Raw genomic sequence first — 15,615 nt, forward strand, 5'->3', positions numbered from 1 at the left:
AGAAATCACTGCCCTAAATGATCTTCCAAAAATCTCTCCTATGTCAGAATTCCTTGACTTCCTGTGTTCACGTCTTCTGCTAGTTTTCTACCTTGTTTCTCTAGGTTTGGAAGCTGAAGAAACAGCCAGTGCTCAGCCATGACGGCTCAAGATTACTCGGCTTCTTCCTGTGTTCTCAGAGGTCTAGGAGGCAGGCAGTGGACGGACCCTGGGCCGCTGCCGACATCACAGCTCTGTGGGGAAAGTAGGAGCAGCTGCAGCCTTGATCAAGTAGGCTAGGCAGTGGGGTGCAGGGACATGCGCCCTGGTCTCCAGCACATTAGCAAATCGTGGTTGTTTCTAAGAACTTGCACTCAGTATCCAGCCGCTCAGCAGAGCAGAGCAGGCATCAGTCCGGCAGCAAGAGAGACCAGGCTCACCCTTCTTCAGTTTCCCCAAAGTAGGCAGGGAACCGGGTGGATTATCTAAGGAGATAAACGGTCGCCCAGTTGATGTTGCTACGCTCACTCTGCCCCGTTTCCAGGATACAGCCCTGTTAGGAAAACGTCTCTTGTCAGGCCTTACATTGTACACCAGCTCCCAGGATGCAGAAAGACCCCTTTGCTCTATAAGTGAAGAGGAAAATGATTACCTACCCTTTCTCCGTGTTTAGCAGCAACCACTGACTGGTGAACGTGTCTTTTTATTGTGCATTTATACATTCCTGATTTTTTTTTAGGACATGAGCTAATTCTGTGTGCCAAGAGGTCACCATTGCTTATGTTTCCTTGTGTTTAAGCCTCATCTGTCTTCCCTACGTGATACCTGCCAGAGACGAGGTTTGCAAACTGCCTAGCTAACACTAGGCAGCAAATACGCCAGTTATTTATAGCGGTGACAGTGGTATAAGATTGATTTCTCTCCACTTTGTCTCTATCTCTTTTTTTCTTCTCTCAAACAATACGATGTGGCCTTCAATTCTTTCCAGTCCTGGAGTTTTTGTTTTATGTGTTTATTGCTTTGTTGTTGGTGATGGTGGTGGTGGTCAGTTTATTTTGTTTTGTTGAGACAAGGTTCTCTATGTGGCTGTCCTGGAATTCACTCTATAGACCAGGCTGGCCTGAAGCTCAGAGATTCACCTGCCTCTGCCTCTGCCTCTGCCTCTGGGCTTTAAGGCATCACCATTGCCATCCATTGAATTTTATCTCTTCCTTTGAGTCCACTCTTTTTGCTTTCCTTTCGATTCTCAACCCCCCCCCCCCCATAATACTTATTAGACTCCGTAGGCACTGTGCGGAAGATTCAAAGTCACAGGATAGCTGTCAGTAGGAATGGATTGGACGCACATTGCTCATAGAAGATTCATAAAAGTTTAAAGGTTAAGGCGGTCAGGAAATCTCCCCATGTTCTTTGCTCATTCTGAGCACGGAGAATCTCCAAGTGACCACCAAAGTTTAGGTGGCTGCCCTGAGAGAATCCAGACTTCCTAGGATCATTCACTGGGTCAGCTGCCCCTCCCCACACAACAAGAGGAAAGGTGACGAGCAGTTTTATGGGTGGTATTTGCGGCACAATCACAAAGCATTTTCAGTGTAAGGAAACACTTAAGGAGGGGGTGAGGAGCGTGGAGGAGCAGTGAAGCAGAGGAGACAGTGACAGTCAACAGGTGGTCAAAGGACCTGGACCTGGCACCTCCTGATGACCTGAGAGTGACCCCTGGGACCCTCACAGTGGAGGGAAAGAACCAACTCCCACAAGGCATGCTTCACCACCTCCTCCCAGCCACCCCCAACACACACATACATCTCACACTCACACCACATATATCACACACACCACACACACATACATCTCACACACACACACACCACATATATCACACATACCACACACACATACATCACACACACACATCACACACACAGACACACCACACACATATACATAACATACATCACACACACATACAACACGCACATACTTATATCACATACACACACACCACACATATATCACACACACCACACACACACACATACATCACATACACACACCACACATATATCACACACACCACACACACATACATCACATACACACACCACACATATATCACACACACCACACACATACATACATCACACACACACCACACATATACATAACATACATCACACACATACATCACACACACCACACACACACACACATATACATCACATACACACACCACACACATACATACATCACACACACATACATCACACACATACATACATCACACACACAATACAAAAGTAAAATCGATGCAACAATAGTGTTTTAAAGCATTATGAGATTATGTATGAAGATGCTATGAGGCCCATTTTTTTCTAGGCTGATGTAAGAAGTTAAGTTACAGGTTTTGTTTTGTTTTCTAACATAAAAGCAAAGGAAGGATGATAAATCCCAATCTGACTCTTAAAAGTGGGCATAAAAAAAATCTCAGTTGACCAGGAGTAGTGGTACACACCTTTAACCCAGCACTCAGAGGCAGAGGCAGGTGAATATCTGTGAGTTCGAGGTCTCCAGATAGAGCTTCAGGACACCCAGAGCTGCAGAGAGAAGCACCGTCTGGAAAAGACATCCCAGTCATGTGCTTAAAGGACATCTGCTTAAGCCTAAGCTGAAGTATCAAACTAGGAAGAGGACAGAAGGAACTCCAAGAGCAGAGGGACTGGTACTAAGAAACTGGCTTAACTGCCCTGTCATTCCTGTCTCCTAGGTCAGATTCTTAGCTATGGCTCACATACTGGTCATGTGACTAAATATAGGAGTTGTGAAGAAGTTGGCAGTAGAAAAAAAAAATTCTGAACATGCAGCAACCAAAAAATTAATTTAAAATCAGTCAGTGCATAATGAGGCCAAACTGTTTCTGGCGGGCAGCGTTCTCCCATTTTGTATTGTTTGACTTCACTGCACGCGTGGTTCTAGACACAGTGTGGACGCGCTGCATTGTATCGATTGCAATCTAGGGCCCACGGAGGCTGCAGGCTGCCTGGAGCAGCTCAGCTCTGGTCGGAGACTGATGGACGAAACAATACATGGGATGTTTCCTACTTTCACAGAAACACAGCACTTTAGCTGCAGAAGACAAAGACAGTATGTTTCAATTGCCATTCCTCAATATTCCAGCATCAAATTACTGAACATTCGGATGGAGTTTGTCCAAATGTTTGATTTTTTTTTTAATTTTGTCTAGTGCTGAGAGAGTACCTGCGTGGAGACCTAAGCTGAGTTCCCTGAAACAGGAAAAAGAGAAATTCACTGTTGGGAGTTTTAGTTGCTCATGAGTTTCCTAAGAAAAAGAAAGTCAATAGGTTTCCATTTGGGGAGTAGAATAGAATCTCCGGTGTCTCTGAACCGTCGCCAAGAGGCTTCTACCGTCTCTACTGCATGTTCCTGTGGAACAGTCTTCTCAGCCTTGGCAGCTGTAAAATCATCAGAATAGGTGTGGAGTCATGTGCCTCTTACCCCAGGACTGGGGAGGCAGAGGCAGGTGGATTCCCGGGAATAAACAAAGCGACATAGTGACACCCTGTGTTGAACAAGAGGACAAAGCAGGCTTACAGGGCTGCAGCCTTTGGGGCAGAATACCATCGCAGCAAGCCTGAACCTGAGATCAGGGTGCTTGGGGCCTCTCACACTGCAGACTCCTAGGAAGAGCTGAAGAGAACAGTCAGCCTGGCGAGGTCCACATTTAGAGCTCTTTGATCTCCTCTTCTGGCAAATGTGGGTCATAAAAGACTTGGCTCCTAAAGTTACTGTGAGGAACAAATGTAATATGGAGCCCACAAGATGGCCCTCACAGTGGGTAGCCGAGGTCCCACTGGTTAGAGCTGGAGGCTGTGGGCCATGACCTCTTCCCCCACTGTGTCACAGAGCAGGGGTTCTTACTTGTGGTAAGACACCTCCTCCTCACTCCTCCCTCTTCCCACCTCCTCCCTCCTCCCTCCTCCTCCTCCCTCCTCACTCCTCCTCACTCCTCCCTCTTCCCGCCTCCTCCTTCCTTCCTCCTCCTCCTCCCTCCTCCCCCCTCCTCCCTCTTCCCACCTCCTCCCATCTCCTCCCTCCTCCCTCCTCCCTCCTCCTCCTCACTCCTCACTCCTCCCACCTCCTCCTCACTCCTCCCTCCTCCCATCTCCTCACTCCTCCCTCCTCACTCCTCCTCCACACTCCTCACTCCTCCCACCTCCTCCTCACTCCTCCCTCCTCCCATCTCCTCACTCCTCCCTCCTCACTCCTCCTCCTCACTCCTCACTCCTCCCACCTCCTCCTCACTCCTCCCTCCTCCCATCTCCTCACTCCTCCCTCCTCACTCCTCCTCCTCACTCCTCACTCCTCCCACCTCCTCCTCACTCCTCCCTCCTCCCATCTCCTCAATCCTCCTCCTCATTCCTCCCTCCTCACTCCTCTCTCCTCTTCCTCCCTCCTCACCCCTCACTTCTCACTCCTCCCTCCTCCTCCTCACTCTTCGCTCCTCCCTCTGCACTGTGTCCTGGAGCGTGTTGCCCTCATCTTCACCGTTCATCTTACTGCCCACCGTAGAGGAGGAGTGGTGAAGTCCGGGAGCCACACAGAGTCCTGCACACCCACAGGGGTCAAGACATGCTTGCTTTTCTGCATTCGAGAGATTAGTCTCTAATTTGAGTCAAAGGGAGGGAAGAACAATGCATCGTGGGTGTAGGGTTTAGTATTCCAGTAACACTAAATGAACACGTCATAGAAAGAGCACCTCTCTCATTTCTGAACATCTAACTCTATATGGAAGCTAGTCCTATAATTCTTTTGATTATGAATCTTTGTAACCTAGCATCCAATCCAGAGAGCACATTGTCCTTGCAAGGGTAAGTTGTCAGGAAACAGACTAATTTCTCTGTCTCTTGGTTACTGCTGTTGCTAAGTGGCGAGGCCGCCCTCCCCATCTCTTGCTGTTCCTTTGGCAGCTTCAGCTTCCCCAGCATCTTTCTATTACATTCTTAAATATTTTACCGAGCGTGTTTGACTCATCCTGACTCCTTTTAAGTGCGTCTATTGATTTCAGTTCTATCCTCTGGCCCAGTATTGTTTTTGTCAGGACACACATTTAATTTTAATTGAAAAGGTGTAATTCCATCCCTGTCTTTTACATCTTGCATGCAGAAGCATTTGCCTGTGCAGTTGGAAACCCATCGACCCAGCACATTATCCCCTTATACTGCGCAGTCTGAGCAGCCAATTGTGTAGCTGACCCCGACTCCAGTTCCTCCTCAGTGTAATACTAGGATTGACCCATTGCCTAAGAATGCAGCCCCACCTCCCAGTACATGATTTTACTACGTTGCCCAAAGTGGCCTTTATCTCACTCTGTAGCCAAGTCTTAGCCATACTGTCCTCCTGCCTCGGCCTCCCAAAGATCTGGGATTGCAGGCCTGTGCCACCCAGTTTGGTTGTATAGCTGACTTTTTCAGCAGCTGCCTTTGTTGATGAAATGTAAGTTCTGCATTTTGCTATATAGTCAGTGATCACACATCTGCTCTATGAAGACTGAGCGCTGTCGTCCAAAGGAAATAGAGGGTTGGGCTTTGCAAGCCCTTGGTCACAACACTTTTCAGTATTCAATTTTATTTTATGTATGTAGCTGTTTTAAGACATCCCCCTTTCTCCCCCTTTTCTTTCTCTCTCCTCCTCCTCCTTCATATACTATTGAGTATTTGACAGAAGCCATGGCTGTGGGGCCTACACAAAGCTTATGGAACAAGGTTTCTCCGTAAAGCACAGCATGGTGCCTTTGTGCGTGGAAATGCTAGATAGCGTGTGGTATTACACTTGGGGCCATTTTAAACAACAGAATCCTCAACAAAATGTATAAAATGTGGAACAGCGTGGCAGCGAATAGTCTACAGCAAAGATACGTCTTCTGTACAAAAGCAGAAAGGACCAGAGCATCATCTGGTCAGTGCCAGTCAGCTCTGAGCTCCATCACTGTGTGCACAAAGGCTGAATACTAAAGTCCCACTAGTAGGGCATTTTTGTATTTTTAATATTGTAAATAACTTTGTTAATTTGTGCCAAAATAAAATCTGATAATAGCTTATAGAAGTGTCAAAAAAGGCATAAAATATTAAATGTTTCCATACAAGGAATAGAAATAAATTGGCCTATTTTATTTTTGTTAATTATTATTATTAGTAGTAGTAGTAGTAGCAGCAGCAGCAGTAGCAGTAGTAGTAGAATGCCTGTATTTCATCTTTTTTTCCTCTATCTCACCCACCCTTCCTCATTATCTCCTATCTCCTTTTATAGATATCTCACCGCTAACATGGGCTTAGGAAGGAAGCTGGAGGCCTGCCCAGCTGTGCTCCCCAGAGGCTCCTGCTATTGGGGCATAAACAATGGAACACAGGCAAATTTCTGCACTGCTTAGAATATTTATTAGATTTTTTGCTGTACTGGTCTTGGTTGATTAGCCTACCTATTCAGAGTTCCAGGGGTGCCGAGGACTGTAAATGCAGTGGTCCTCACAGGTCCTGAGCATCAACTTTTCTCAAATGGCATCTGCTCTTCTGAGTCAGTTATCTGGTTAACTGGCCTTGATCTTTATCTGGCATCTTAGTAGTTTTAGATTGTTATCTGCCTGAGAGAAATGACAGATTTTTTTGTTTATGTACCACATAAACAAAAAGAGATTGTACCTGTTTGTCACTTCAGTCTTGGCCTCGAAGAAATGTCCCACAAAGTCCAGATGGCCACGACGTTTGGTTCTAGAGATGCAGGCAAAGATTTAAAAGTCTTATGGCTTGTGTCATATAGATAACTTCATTTCTAGGGTAAGAACAATTAGTTCTTAGAACAGAGCAAATGTGGCTGTGTGTGTGTGTGTGTGTGTGTGTGTGTGTGTGTGTGTGTGTGTGTGTATGTGTGTGTTTTAGCCTATGACAAGCCTTACAAGAATCTGTGCTTCTAGAAGATTCAACAGATAAACATCAACTTCTGAAAGTGGTACATTTGATAACCAAAGGACTCGACCAAATTACCCGTCACTCTCAAGTTTCTAAGATTGAAAAGACAAAAAGCCCCATTGTGTGTTATAGTGCTGAGGGAAGTTATAACTTAGGAGAACTGGTGTTTAACACTGACTGATGTCTTCAGTACTAAGGAAGACTCTAGCGTCATCTTCTTTCATGGAGGTTTTAGTGTAAATTCTGAGCACAGAGAGCAAAACTCTCCCCAGTGGTCCTCAGTGCCCACCACTGATGCACACTGGCATTTGACGGCTTGAATATGAGAAAATCATTCAGGCAGCAGGGCACTGTGTTTTCATGAACACAGTTCCTTTCATTACCACAACAGTAGCTGTGTGTTTGTTTTGTTTGTGTGTTTGTTTGTGAGTTTGGGGGACAGGGTCTTATATAACGAAGACTGCCCTCCAACCCCAACTTTGAACTCTAATTATCCAGTTTCTACCTCCTAAGTGCTGGGATTACAGGCATAAGTCACCACATCCACTTCCAGGTACTTTAAAAACAACAACAACAAAACAATGAAATTAGGGCTCTGGAGAGATGGCTCATTCTCTGACTGACTGCTCTTTCAGAGGTCCTGAGTTCAATTCCCAGCAATCATGTGTTAGCTCACAACCATCTGTAATGAGATCTAATGCCTTCTTCTGGTGTGTCTGAAGACAGCTACAGTGTACTCACATATATAAAGTGAACAAACCTTTAAAAAAAAAAAAAGCAATGAAGTTCGGTAGCAACTATTAATTTATAAATAAACCCCAGGACACATTTTATGTGTCTTTTAAATGTTTTGGTTTGTTTCCTAAAACACTATTTTCTTATCTGTGTACTAGATATTCCTCCCCCTGGATGGCCACAATTCATTCTTCTGGTCCACTATTTTGGGACATTTGGAACCATTCCTAGTTCCTCACTATTATACAAATGCTGTGATGAATTCACGTGGGACTCAGTCTTTGTGTGTTTTACTAGTTATCTCAGTTGGACAGATTTCTAACTGAGTGTCTAGGCCAAAGAACTGATAGTCTTGCCTTTCCTCAATTGTAGTTTTCAACTCTGGAGTCCCTCCCTCTCCCTCACTCTCTCTTCCTGCCCCCTCTCTCTTTCCTGCTGTCCATCACATCCAGCTTACATGTTGCAATGATGTCATATAGAATGGATTTGTCTTGCCTTTTCTCTTTTTCTTCCTTTTTGATAACAACCTCCTTCACATATTGGCTTATCTATAGTTCAATTCAAAATTCTTTGAGGACTTTAAGGAGAAGGTGGAAGTCTATGACCCATTGTTCCAAGTGGCAGTGGCCCTCTTGAGATGTTGAAATGTGTTAAGTCCTTGGGTTCCCTGTGAGGTTTTCAGTGAACTAAAATGTTTTCCAAAATCTTGGGTTTGAGCCTTCCTGGCATCTGTCTTCTTTAGGATGAGAATTTGCATACATGCTCTCTCAGTTCATAGAACCTGAGTCTATGCATAGAAAAAGCCCCTTATATCCAGCATCAACTCAGTCTAATGACTTGGTTTCAGATGATAGTCTGTAAAATTATCGTACCGATGTACAAGAAAAGATAGGAAGTCAGGTCTCAAAGTGAATTGGGGGTGGAGGAGAGTAAAGACTCCTTTTTAAAAAAAAACTTATTTGTTTGTTTGTTTTATGTATTTAAATCCACTGTAGCTGTCTCAGAAATACCACAAGAGGGTGCCAGACTTCATTACAGGTAGTTGTGAGCCACCATGTGGTTGCTGGGAATTGAATTTGGGACCTCTGGAAGAGCAGTCAGTGCGCTTAACCACTGAGCCATCTCTCCAGCCCTGTAGAGACTCTAATAATGCCAGAAAAAAAGCAGACTCATAATTTCTTGAAATAGCATTATTAGTTTTTCTCTTCTTTAATATTTACTAACTATTCCATGCATATGAGTCGTATTGCATGTTAAATGAACTACCTGGATTCTAATGCTTTAATGACATAAATCATTAAACATGGTTAATAAGGTTGCATTAGCTGCAGAAGCTGACTGGCCTGTGAGTTAATAAACACTAGCTGTTATGTATTATGTGCTGTTCTCGGCATCTGTAACCCAAACGCTACAGTACTGTCTTGATGCTGGGCATCCTTCGTTTTGCAGTAGAGTGTGAATCATGCTGTAAGAATCCATAGCTAGGCACTACAGAACCTTCGATATCAAATGATTCTGTAGGAAAGCACCCAGTAACACCACCTGAAGTTCCACCATACCCTGTAAGTGCCAACTGTCATTAGCAGAGTTAAAATATGCTTTTGGAAACTCAAGTCCTCCATATGGTGGAGGCGAGTTCCTTATTGTAATTAGAGCACCAAGAAGGCGTAACGTCGCTCACCGAGTGAAGAAATGTGAAGCGGAAGATGACTCAATAAACATCTGAAGGAATGTTTGCAAAGTGTGATCTTCAAATCTGTGCTGAACTTCAGCTCTCAACCTGTTCTCCGCACAACTGTTTGTAATGGCTTGTGCCTGGCACCATGCCACTGTTGCCACTGAAGCCTTCATCTAAGCATAGCCCAGTGCAACGCATTACTGTGTGCACTTACCATAAGACTCTGTGTTCAAAAAAAATGCAACTCCCATCTAAACTTCAAGCCAAGAATAGCAAGGATAGTTTACTTCACCTGAACTTTCCTACACATAGATTTGATGAGGTTTTACTGCTAAAAAATAAGAAACTGCAGACTCATAAGACGTATCTAGAGAGGAAGGGTGCACCCGTTAGCAAAATGCAGGCTGGCTTCATCCGCAGCATATTCTTTGTGAGCAATGCCTCAGAACTGTGCTCGTTGGAGCCCTTCACACTCTGCTATGCACCTTACACATTGCATTATTGCTCTTGCTACCCTCTTTCCTTATCCATTCCTTCTGTCTTTAAGGTCTGTGATGTGCCATTCTCCGTCTCTGTGAGCTGACTGAAATCCTTCACAGAATGAGGCAAAGCCTACATTAATGAAGTAGCTCAAAGACGCAAACCTTCCCATCTGTGCGTGGTTCACAGTGTGTTGATCCTTAACTCCTCTTGTGGCTGCTGTTTTAGCTCAAGTATATTGGTGTTTGATAAGCTGGCATTTCTGTAAAATTAGAATGTCATATGCAAGCTCATATGTGGAGTGAGAGTCCAATATAGCTATAAACATATGGCTCACACTGTGAAGTGTTCTTTCTTTTCTTTTCTTTTCTTTCCCAAGGAGTTTTGGAGAAATATACAAGAACATATGTCCTGTCCTAGGACTCTCTGCCAGATTTTTTTTTTTTTTTTTTTTTTTTTTTTTTTTTTTTTTTTGGACTGTGGTTTGAGATTTCAGATCATTAACTGGACATGTCTGTCTGAGTGTGTTTTTCTTTAAATAAAGGAGAAAAACTTTGAAGGCAGCTATCCCCAAAAAATACAGCTTAGCATTCTTAGGGTTTTAAAGACACATTTAATATCCTCAACCCTTCAAACCAGGCAGAAATCCTCCATGCTGTGAGGCATCACTTTTGTTAGTAGCTGTGCACTGTGTTTATATGGGTGAAAATGAGTGATTCGTTTTCCTGTTTGCTTTATGAGTTTGTAAGTGATAATTAGTAAATACAGTCTAAGGGAAGAGACTTGAAAGCTAGAACGTAAGGATTCATTCTTAAACTCACTTCCCTTGTTAACTTTGATGGGCAAGTCATATGACCTAACAGCTTCATTTCCTATATGTAGAAAATCAATGGTTTTTGCCTTGCAAGAGACTTGGATGAGATACTATGTGTAGGAGAGCTTTGGGAAGAGCGAAGGCTATTAGAAACACACTTTCTGTCTCGGGGGGAGTGAATGACGTACTTGATAACAGAACCACTGGTTATCTGGTTCAGACACCATCCACCCTGCAAGATTATTATTGCAGTGAGTCCCAAAAGCCTTTGGGGATGCTGGACACTTGAGTGGAAATGGACGCTCTGAGATTCCTCATGAGACTTGAGTCTCTGCTCTGTGTTCTCAGTGCTGTCCCCCCAGCTGACCATGTCCTCGGACTCTAGCCTAAGTGTCTCTGATGCCACCTGTCTCTAGCAGAGAGGCATAAGGTCACCGTGTTTGTCATCAATCCGCTGCACAAGTCTCTCTCTCCTGGGTCTTCTTGCACAGTCCTCAAAAATTCTAAATCCGTGGCTCCCACTTCCCCTTTGGCTTGCCGGATGCTCTAACAGAGCAGCAGCTCCAGCTGATGCTGAGATGGAATTGTTCTCGTTCTTAGCGGTCTCTGGCCCAGGATGCCGCAGAGAACACAAGCTGAGTTGTCCAAAGAAGACATCACATCTGACGGCTCTGGCTGTTTAGGAGCTGTGAATTCTGGCCATACCGTGAGTGTGTTAAGGATCATTGGCAGAGGACTCTGAGTGGAGAGCTGAGGGAAAGGAAGGGTGACATCAAGGCTGATGATGTAGCTGCATCTCACTGTGGGGTGACAGGACACTTACTGTCACAGAGAGACTGGAAAGGAATACTTTCATAGTTTTCCTGATTTTTATTTTATTTACTATCAGGGTCTCTGTGAAAGAAGTTGTATGTTATATGTGGAAAACAGCAGTTAAGTTGGCTCTCTCCGTACACCTTTATGATGCTTCTGGGGATCCCTTGTACCTGCTGCTCTAGACTGTGCACCCTGCACAAGGCTATGACTTAGTACTTCTTCTGTGACTCTTAGCCTGGGATTCAGCCTGGAATGATTTTAGGAAACCTGCTTTGTTGAAGCCACCCCGCCCCCATTAACCCACTGATTATTTGGTTAGAACCAACCTTCAGAATCCCCACCTGGCTTCCGAGCAAGACCCTAGTAGCAGGAATTGATGCAGTGACCCAACTGGAACCAGAACTCTTGTCATAAACCTTGTGCACGTGACAGACAACTGTCATTTATTGAGACTGAGCTGATCTGAGGGACCAGGCCAAAGCTACACACTGGCCTTACCTTAATATTTGCTCTGGGTTCCAACTGTGGTACTGCATTGCATGCTCAAACAAGAATTACTGTTAGCAGCTGAGCTTGCCCAATTACTTAGTCTTTATATGACAGGTGATATACTTGAAAATGTTTTTTCCAGGCACAGCCATTAATTCTGTCCATCGACTTGAATTTCAACCTCCCCAAAGAATGTAAGATTTATTATTCTCCCTGTCAATAATATTTGACTCACTAACAAAGAAAAATGCATGGTGCTCTGTGACATCAGGCAATACTGAAAAAGAGTAGACCTATAAACATTTTTTTTAATCAAATCAACAAATATGTGTTGAGAATTGGCAGGATCGTGAAATGCTGTTTGGACAGAGCTGAGCTTTGCTTTTCTGATATTTTCATTTTGCAGATAATAAGCTGAGTGAGTTCTATTACCACAGACTGAATTGTGACCTTCAAGGGAGGACTGACTAATAAAGACATTAGAGAAAAGTAATTAGTGTCTAACAGTGAGGACATGGGCACCAGCTCTTCATGGATGGAAGTTGGAGAAAATGGTTAGGTTACAAACTGTTACTCGGCTCCACTGCACCTGACTAAGGAAAGACAATGGTATTGAGAAAAGATCATCTACGTGGAGGCTAGAATAGGGGACCAAAGAAAAGTGATCATTGTACCCCACCACCTGTCTTGTAGAGAGCAAGCCTGAGTCATCTAGTAAGTCTGGTCAGCAGCCCTTGCTGTGTCCAAGGAAGAGTGTGAGGAGCCTTCAGAATTGTGACACCAACCACTCTAATAGATAAACACAGGATGAGTCATCTGACTTTAGGTAGCTCTTAGTGTTTATGAGACCTGTAAGCTTTTTCCTTATTATTTCAAATTAGTATCTTATGTTTCTTTTTTTTTCAAATTACTATTTTTTCATTCACTGTACATCCCGATTGTGTCTTGCCCTTCTTCCTCTCCACCCAGTACCCTCCTCTCTTTCCCCCTCCCTCCACCTTTCCTGCCTCCCTTCCCCCTCAGAAAATAGGAGACCTCCCATGGATATCAACCTAGCTTGGCATATTAAGTTGCAGTAGCACTGGGTGCATCTTCTCCTTCTGTGGCTTGGCAGGGCAGCTCAGTTAGGGAAAAGGGATCCAGAGGCAGGCAACAGAGTTAGATACAGCCCCCAAGGCAGGCAACAGAGTTAGATACAGCCCCTGCTCCTGCTGTTAGCAGTCCTGCATGAAAACCCAGATGTACAACTTATATATGGGCTGAGGGCATAGGTCTGTTCCACGCATGCTCTTGGTTTATGTTTCTAATTTAAGTAATATATGTAATTCTCTAATGCTAAGATCCATCTATGCAAGTGGTACTACCCTGAGGCCATTTCTAGTTTGTCTTTCTTTTCTCTTTAAGATTTATTTATTTATTTCATGTATGTGTGTACACTGTCTCTATGTTCAGACACACCAGAAGAGGGCTGTTTACATCGCATGCCCATTACATATGGTCGTGAGCCACCATGTGGTTGCTGGGAGTTGAACTGAGGACCTCTGGAAGAGCAGTCAGTGCTCTTAACCACTGAGCCATCTCTCCAGCCCCAACATTTTTCTGTAACTTCAAATGAGCAGAGAGAAACTCTCCAAGAGGAAATAGATAGATGGCTTGTTTTAATGGTTGACAAGTAAAACTCTTAACTTTTATTCCATGAGCACATGTATATAACGAGCTTAGATTTAGTGAAGATATTAAGGCTGACATGTTACATGTGGTAATTTCTCCAAAAGCAAATCTTTGCACCTAGGTAAGCTAAAACAAGTTGGCCAAGGGGACCTGTTGGATTGACTGTCCTGTGGAAACCAAGATCACACAGGACGTGTGACAGTCATTGGAGATTTATAACCAGGGAGGAGCAAACGAAGAAGCGAAGCCATGATGAACAGCCATACACGCTCACCTCCACATAACGACTTGCTCTTACGTTCTCTATGAAACTGGTCATAGTTGCCTCTTCCTGCAACCATAACTAAAGTCACAGACGCTCAGAATCCAAAGTGAAAGACTTCCTTGTCCCTGCTAGGACAAGAGTTCCCTACTAGTCCATTCATTGGCCCAGAGATGGTCTCCTACTTGGAACGGCCTTTAAGGAGGTGGACCTTGTGATGTGACTGACTCAGGCAGACATTCTAAATGCAGCCCAGTGTCAGCTTCCTCTCAAACATACGCTCTGCTTGAAGTGCAAATGCAATGAAGAAATAAATTGCTTGGGCATAATATATGATTTTTAAATATCAGGGAAAGTAGTATAGATTTGTTTACTCATTATCAAAAATGATCTGCATATTAAATTTTATAATTGACTTCTTAAAAAGTGTATTAGACTTACTATGCTTTAAAATGTCTCTTTATTTTTAAATTTGTATTGGGTTGGGTTGGGGGCGGGGGTTGGGTGCTTGCCTGAGTTATAGTCCAAGGAGAGCCTACTGAAGGTGATTTTGTCCTTCTAGCAGATGGGTCCTAGGTGGTCAAACTAATCAAGGTTCTCACAAGGCCCTCCAACCCCTCATCCTCCCCATCCCACTTTCAAAGCCCCCCACAGGACCCAATATTGAGGAAATCTCATCACTCACCCAAAGACACTGAAGAAAAGGGAAGTGGCTTGAGGAACAAGGTTTTCCAAAAAGAAGAGAGCAAGTTTGTTCTAGCTGAAGACTGGACACTGATGTGAGGAAGGTCCAGTAATTTAGACATAAAGACTCACCTTCACTAAAGGTAGGCATGGGGCTAGGAAAAGAAGCCAAGCCATATCTTTGAAAGAAGACACTCCCGGTAGACCAGGAGACTGTCATACCCAGTCACGTCAGCTTAGCAGGATGTTTCGTAAGGTCGTCAGTCCTCGTTTGAGTGTTAGTGTTCCTAAGTGAAATAGAGAAGGAACTTTTTATCCTCTTCCATAGCGTGTGACTTAAAGCACAAACCCTGATCTTGTGTTTAGACAGAGGAGCAGCAGATAGAGCGATGTAAGAGTACTGAGCCAGATTTCAACATAGAACAACATAGAAACCTGGAGCGATGATCGTACACAAAGCTAGGGGCAATGCTAGTACACGAAAATGAGAAACTCACCCCGGAGATCAGAGCCTGCCGGAGTCAGCATCTAAGTCAATGCATAAAATGCAGTCAAGTGCAAACACAATGGGAAACACTATATATGATAGTAATTTAGGGAGGAAGGTTCTAGGGACTTGGAGCTAGGATATGATAAAATTATAAAGAAAAATGGTTTGGCTAATGTAGCTTTGGTTGAACTTAGGAAAGAATAATACCCAGTTTGGAGCATTCTCTAATCTTCTCCAGGAGCTGATAAAAATGAATATCCAGAGAGCGATAATAAGAGATTGGCATTATAGTTTGGGGTGTTAATTCTATATCTTTGCCATTTCCCCCATTTATACACTTGGACAAAGGCCTCTCCCTCCAGTCTGTTGAGTTTGATGCTCCGGGTAAATGGGGATAGCTTCCCTTTCATTTAAAACAGACATTTTAGAATGCTAAGTTACATTTTATGTCTACAGTACTACTGTGTTCAGGGATTGGATATAAGCTCCATTTTGGGGAGATTTAAGCATTTCCTTCTCCCTTTAATTATTCAGATA

General features: G+C 43.9%; 1 protein-coding gene across 4 annotated transcripts in view; it reads left to right on the top strand.

The window, feature by feature from the left end:
* GALNT7 (polypeptide N-acetylgalactosaminyltransferase 7) overlaps window positions 1-15,615 on the top strand; it is a gene marked incomplete at its 5' end in the record, with an annotated part of 116,455 nt that overhangs the window by 71,812 nt on the left and 29,028 nt on the right. The gene's annotated exons all lie outside the window — the stretch shown is intronic.

The sequence above is a fragment of the Micromys minutus genome, assembly GCF_963924665.1.
Source record: "Micromys minutus genome assembly, chromosome: 14".
Lineage (NCBI taxonomy): Eukaryota > Metazoa > Chordata > Mammalia > Rodentia > Muridae > Micromys > Micromys minutus.